The sequence below is a fragment of the Trichomycterus rosablanca genome, chromosome 4 (genome assembly GCF_030014385.1).
Source record: "Trichomycterus rosablanca isolate fTriRos1 chromosome 4, fTriRos1.hap1, whole genome shotgun sequence".
Lineage (NCBI taxonomy): Eukaryota > Metazoa > Chordata > Actinopteri > Siluriformes > Trichomycteridae > Trichomycterus > Trichomycterus rosablanca.
In genome coordinates, this window is record NC_085991.1 from 45,856,501 (window position 1) to 45,864,288 (window position 7,788).

A 7,788-nucleotide genomic window follows, 5' to 3' on the forward strand; every position below is an offset into this window, starting at 1 on the left:
CGCCAGTGGAAAACATGCTATTTTTGAATTTTGTGTTGATTTTATAGTTCAGTATTATGGTTTTGTCTTGATTTTTTTACATGGGGTAAATAATAGAAACACGTTTCACTTCATTCATTTTAAGGCGTTAATAAGGAGTAGAGCTTTAGCACAGCTCTGATCCCTGCATGCTCTAATCTATTGTTTTTATTTTTATGCATTGCTGCCTGTTTTTCTAACAGTTTAGTCATTTCAAATTCCCTGAATTGGACTTTCACATGCATGATACCTATGCTGGTGTATGAGGGTGACGGGCTAGGATATTCCTCCTTTCTCCTGTCATTTCACCTGACAGCCACAGATTCTTACAGAAATATTTAAAACGTACAGATGATCACTCTATGCTCTGTGTTTTTTATTATTTTGTCCACCCGTGTTCTTTGTGTATGATGTTTTATAGAATTTTCATTTTATTTTTATTTTCATGATCAGCTTTGTCTGTATTACCTATCAAAATTAAGCTAGTATTCCGATGTACACTGTTACTGATCGAGTCTATTTATACTTTCAGTCGTTATGTTGGGACTTTAAACTCTGTCTTATCTGATACGAGTTTTCTAATCTTGAATGTATTATTTTTTCTCTCAATTATTTCTGTGTATAGGTTCTGTAATGCCGAATACTAAGAAAGAGTCCGTCTGAGACTTACTGTTACATATGAGTCAATATAATCAGATAGCCATCTTTTTCTGGTGCTCTGTGTGTGTATGTGTGTGTACACATGTGTCTGTGTGGTATACTGAGTGCTGATGGGAAACTTGTCACATGCAGGTTACTGCCCACATTTTGTGGTAATAGTGTAAAAAGGTTACAATGAAGAGGGGAAGGGAAAGACCTCCTTCTGGCCTGTTCTGCCTGTTTGAGATTTAAACTGTATTTTTCTATTTCAATTATTTTATGTATTTTTCCATGACTGTAATCATGCAACATAGAAGAATAAAGATTTTCTTGTTTTATATTAACTTTCTTTATTTATGTTCTTGTACACTCTGTTCATGATTTTAACATGATTACTATAACTCTAAATCTAATCTAATATAAAAGATCTAATATAAAAAATGCTGTACAATACATTTCCACTGAGAACCCATTAAATTCTAGAAAAAAAGGGATTGAAGGTCAACTGCTAGCCGCTCAGGTGGCACAGCGGTAAAACACACGCTAGAACACCAGAGCTGGGATCTCGAATACATCGTATAGAATCTCAGCTTTGCCTGCCGGCTGGGCTGAGCATCCACATGAACAACGATTGACCAGGGTGTGTTTCTCCGTTCACAGTGCTGATCCGCATTGCACTCATCAAAGTGTAGGTGACAAAAAATGCATACGGCTGCTGCCCACGTGTCGTGGGTTAGCTTCGTTCTCCTCAGTCAGAGCGGGGATCGACATTGGTGGAGAGGAAGCATGACGCAATCGGGCAATCGGACGTGCTAAAGTTGGGAGAAAAAGGGGAGAAAAGGCATAAACCAAATATAAAAAAGGTCAACTGCAATGTTTTAAAAATTATAAAAATGTTTGACAAAATGAACACTTTAAAAAATGTATTAGAAAATTTAGATGAAAATTTAGATTTAAATTTTAAAACTGGACAGTGTTAAATAGACATGTTGAAAAGCGTAGACCAGGGATGTCCAAACTATATTTGCAACCATTTGTAAATGGTCAAATTTGCAACCCGTTATCATTTTTTAAATGGCTTGTCAGGTATTTTTTTTTATGCATTTTTCTCCCTTTTTTCTCCTGATTTTTAGCGCGTCCAATTTTTACCCAATTGCGTTTTGCTTCCTCTCTACTGGTGCTGACCCCCGCCCCGATTAAGGAGAGCGAGACTGACACACGCCCCCTCCGACACGTGTGCAGTAGCCGACTGCATAATTTTACCTGCCTTGTGCACGGAGAGCCACACCCTGAATGGCAATTTTGATACGATGTATTTGAAATCCCAGCTCTGGTGTGCTAGCGTATTTTACCGCTGCGCCACCTGAACGGCCTTGTCAGGTATTTAAAAAATAAAATTAAAGTTCGCCCGCTATTAAGCAGGTTTAAAAAAAATCGCTTGAACTGTTTGATGTCCAGGAGTTGCAATCGCATAAAACAAATCTAAAATGCTCCCCATCTAACGTTCTTGATTTGGATAAACATGGCAGCTTCAAAGAAACAAAAACTAGACAGCGAATGCAGAAGATTTCAGGTGTGTCAGGAAAATGAATATTATGAATAATATACTCCTGACCAGAGCATGAAACACTGCATTTGAGAGGCATCAGCTCCTGGATTTATACTTCCCAGCACCTTGTCAACAAGGGAAAGATTTTTCTTCTTTGTGGAAAAGACAAACAAGTCCCTATGTCAATGAATAGACTAGTGGGAATAACATCACTGTTGAAAACTCTCACTTTACTCTCTTTATGCATTCAGCTTTTAAGTAATTGCAGCAGGCCTCAGTTTTTATTTAAACTGGACTTGCAGTGCCTGCAATCTGAGTGAGGCATAAGGATAAATAGAAGATGACTATGATTACCGGGTAATGCCCTTTGGGCTAATTAATGCCCCATTCAGTCTTCCAACAGCGTATTAACGGGGTTTTTTGAGAGGATCTGGGGTGTCTACACATGTGTCTATCTGGATGAAATCCTCAACTGTAGTAAAACCATAGAAAGAGCACATTAGACACATGCTTTTGGACGACCAACTTTACATGTAACTAAAGAACTCACAGTTTTACATGAATTTTCTAGGGTGTGTAGTGTCCAAGGGCAGTTAACAGATGGATCCAGTCAAGAACAAGGCAATCACTGAACATCTATGGTTCATGGTCTGGCAATTGGGTTTTCCATAATAGTTTTGGCTGTTCTTTTAGAACTTTAGCACCACTGTGTCTCCTCTGACTTAATGACCAGTCAGGAAAAAGCCTGGGTTGGATTCAGTGGCCATCCAAAGCCCAGAAACCTTTCAAGAACTTAAGAAGCATCCCCTGTCAGCTCCAGGCCTCTGAGTGCCAGATCCCAAGGTTTTGTTTATAGTCAAAGCAGATGACTCAGAATAAGAGTTGTCTGTGTGAGCCCAAACAACAAATTACACCACTGCGCCTATTTCTCTCATTGTCTGATATCCAGTCAGATAAAATAAAAAGGACAGTTGGCAGTCAAACTGGCACTGCCCCATGAGCGATTCTTCTAGGATATGCAGAGATATGTCAGAGCCTGTCCACTGTTACCCATTTTCCACCGACGTGGATCCGGATCCGTGTTTCCACTGGAAAAAAAAGGATCCAGACAGCGAACTAGCATTCTAATCTAATAACCATGACGTTGGGTGTGTTCGAAAAGCTAGGGAGCTCTCTACATAGACAGCATGTAACGTCATCCTACACGCGCTCCCGAGAAGAGGCTGTTCGAAATCCTAGATGCCTTAATAAGCTGTCTAAATAGGCATCTTAAAGTTTCAATGTTATTTTGACTCAAGAACGAGTGAGCATCGGAAGCGTCCTTAGTGATCAAGGCAATCCCAGCATTTAGTGCAGCATCTCTTTTCTCACAGAAAAATAAAAAAAAAACATGGCTGATGGTGAGTTATTTTCAAACCTAAATAAATTATTATTGATTTTTAACTTGTATAAACTTGCACAAATGTTTTTATTTGTAAGTTCGGGTTTGTCAGCGAATTTAACCATTTTTGGTACACGAAGGGAGATGTTAGTTGACATGCTAGCGCGCTGTGCCACCCCATCCCATTGGTTTGAATGGCAAGATGCTAAATGCGAAACCCGATGGAATCGTTGTCTAAGTAGCGCGTTCGAATAACCTGACTTATAAGTCATTGACTTATTAGAATCCTCTATACTGAGGCAGCTACCTATGTAGGCAGTAAGACAGCAAGGCAGCTCACTAGGTTTTCGAACACACCCGTCATCTGTGGGTGTGTCATAGTGTAGAAGTTTGGATGCTTTCACATAAGACATTATAAAATTATATCGAATTTAAACCACTTTCATCTTTTAAAGTTTATCTGATTAAATTTTGAGCCAATTTGCCGCTGATATTCACTGATATTTTCCAAGTGATGAACTGTGTGATATGATGTAATAAAAGTGACTTAGACAGTATAAACGATTAACGTGAAAAATAAAGCTTAATGTGGCTTGTTGTACTAAAACAATGAGCAATGAATTTGGGCAGTACAGAGCGCTTATAACCAGTAATAACGAAGAGAAATTGAGTGTTTCTTTGTCGTACTTTTAGTACATTAAGCCATGTTACGCTTTATTTAGGTGAAGCTTTTTTGCGGATTCAGAACCCTGAGCTGCATAAACACCACACGTGAAGTTAATACGGCTAAACACAGATACATGTGGAGCTTTTAGACTGGATTTAATGGTTATTTCACACAAATGTGTCATGAGGGGAGAGAAAGGACCCTTCAGGCGGAGATAACTAAATAGATTATTTTATTAACATAAAAGAAAATGATATTAATAACAAAAGACATACAACATAAACCAAAAACCCCCCGGTGAGTCGCGAACCCCTATCGCCAACTGCGAGGCCATCACGCTCCGTACTGCAGCTCCAGAGCCTATCTGTTGGAAAAGAGAGAAATGCCGAACGCGCGTGTGCGCAGTCTGAATTAAGAGACGGCTCTCTCGCCCACCGCACCTCCGCGTAGCCAGGGAGAAGCCGCTCTAAAGGAAATTAGAGAAATGCCGGACGCGCGTGTGCGCAGTCCGAATTAAGAGAGCCAGACGGCTTTCTCATCCGCCTTAGCGGGAATGGAGCCAATCTGTAGGGAACCAGAATAGAGGGATGGCTTGGTCATCAGCCGCAGCTGGAATGCAGCCAATCCCTGGGAAATGTGAGAGAAAACCGAGCTCGCCTTGATGCGAGAGAAAACCCAGCTCGCCTCGGCGCAGCTCGGGGAAGATCGGGAAGCCCGTCAGCTTCGTCATCAGCCGTAGCTGGAAAGGAACCGATCAGATTCAGAAAAAAGGAATAGCGAACTTGCCTGTGCAAAGGCTGACAGGTTGTCAGCCTTAATTGGATGGCTTCCAATTTAAGGGCTTTTGTTCTCGTGGCTGTGTAATTGCTCCAACGCCGGGAACCAACAGTGGTTGAACCAGCGCCGCAGCAAACCTTACAGTACGCCCTCCTCAAAGGGACCGCTCCTGAGGTCCCGAAACCCCATAGCCTGAGTCCCCTCGCATGGACTCCTGCTACCGGGGAGGGCCCCCCCAAAAAATTTTTTTGGAGGTAATGGGGGTTCTCCGCAGGGCCATTACTGGTCGTGCCTTTCTGTCATGAGGGGAGAGAAAGGACCCTTCAGGCGGAGATAACTAAATAGATTATTTTATTAACATAACAGAAAATTATATTAATAACAAAAGATATACAACATAAACCAAAAACCCCCCGGTGAGTCGCGAACCCCTATCGCCAACTGCGAGGCCGTCACGCTCCGTACTGCAGCTCCAGAGCCTATCTGTTGGAAAAGAGAGAAATGCCGAACGCGCGTGTGCGCAGTCCGAATTAAGAGAGCCAGACGGCTTTCTCATCCGCCGTAGCGGGAATGGAGCCAATCTGTAGGGAACCAGAATAGAGGGATGGCTTGGTCATCAGCCGCAGCTGGAATGCAGCCAATCCCTGAGAAATGCGAATGTGTTTTTGTAAAGCAATATGGTGCCAAATCAGAAAAATTTGGGACAGCATGGAAAATGCAAATAAAATAAAAATGAAGTGTTCCTTACATTTTCTTTGACTTTCATTTGATTGCAGAAAGGATGAGCCTGAGATATTTCATGTTTTATCTGCACAACTTTATTTAATTTATTAATAAACATCCATTCCTACATTTCAGGTCTGCAACACATTCCACAAAAAGTTGGGACGGGGCAATTTAGGGCTAGTAATGAGGTAAAAAAATAATTATGTGATTCCAAACAGGTGATGTCAACAGGTGATTGTAATCACAGTTTGGTACAAAAGTAGCACCTCTGATGAGCAAAGATGATCAGAAGATCTCCAGTTTGTCAACAAATGTGTGAGAAAATGATTGAAAAGTTTAAAAACAATGAACCTCAAAGAAAGATTGGAAGGGATTTACATATTTCTCCTCTACAGTGCACAATATCATTAAACCATTCAAGGAATCAGGAGAAATTTCAGTGCGTAAAGGCCAAGAGCGCAAACTTAATCTGAACGCCCATGATCTTTGATTTCTCAAACGGCACTGCATCAAGAACCGCCACTCAGCAATAGCTGATATAACCACATGGGTGAGGGATTACTTTGGCAAACATTTGTCAAGCACTACAATACAGAGTTACATGCACAAATGATACTTAAAACTTTACTGTGCAAAAAAGAAGCCTTATGTTAACCATGTCCACAAGTGGCGTCGACTTCTTTGGGTTCGGAGGCATCTAGGATGGACCATCACACAGTGGAAACGTGTATTGTGGTCAGATGAATCAGCATTCCAGGTTTTTTTTTGGAAAAAAATAAACGCCGTGTGCTCCGGACCAAAGACGAAAAGGACCATCCAGACTGTTATCAGCAACAAGTCCAAAAGCCAGGGTCTGTCATGGTATGGGGTCGTGTCAGTGCCCTTGGCAAAGGTCATTTACACTTCTGTGATGGCAGCATTAGTGCAGAAAAGTCTTAAGACGTGTTTGCAGGAGGAACGGGACAAAATAAAAGCTGAAACACTAAATCACTTGGTCTCCTCGGTGCCAAAACGTCTTTTAAGTGTGGTGGAGAGGAATGGCGACATTACAAAGTGGTAAATGCTTTACTGTCCCAACATTTTTTGGAATGTATTGCAGACCTGAAATGCAGGAATGGATGTTTATTAATAAATGAAATGAAGTTGAGCAGATAAAGCATGAAATCTCAGGTTCATCCTGTCTGCAATCAAATAAAAGTAAGGAAATGTAAGAAACACTGCATTTTAATTTTATTTGCATTTTCCATACTGTCCCAACTTCTTCTGATTTGGGGTTGTAAATAAAGAACACATTTACAGGGAAAATTTAAAAAAATTTAACTTAAGAAATAGTATAAATCTGTTAGGTTTAGCATCACTATTTGCCAAAATTGCATCCACATGTCTTACTTTGACGTACACTAAATTGGGGTACACTAAATTTGGGGAGAACTGTGTGAATAGTTACCTTGTGACTTGTGTGCCTTACTTTCTTTTAAATATGTACAAATGTCCATTACTTTATTTGAAAAAGTAAAAAAAAAAAGACTGGTTCATCGGACAGCATTAGCAGCTCTAGCTTTTGAATTTTTTATTACTGATTTTTACTGTCTCAAATGTAGTGGGGGCACCTGCCCCAGTAAATTGGATCCAATTATGCCTCTGGAGCTGGTGTTATGTAACAGGGTGGTAGGCTCTTTTTGGAATTTACTTGGGATCAAATTGCCCAGGGCACCTGATTGGCACAGTTAGTCAGTACCCCTTGATTAAGAGGGGTGTCAGATGGTCATATAGGGTGTGTTCGAAAACCTAGTGAGCTCTGTACATAGACAGCATTTTACGTCATTCTACGCACACTCCCAAGAAGGAGGCTGTTCGAATTCCTAGATGCCTTAATATGCTCACTAGTAAGTAGTGGTGGGCGGATCGATCCAAATATCGATATTATCGATACCAACGTTGGTACTGGAATCGGATCGATACTAGTGTGATGGGATCGATACTTCAGTTTTACTTTTTCTCCGCTACATTCAGCACGTTTCTCCCGTTTCG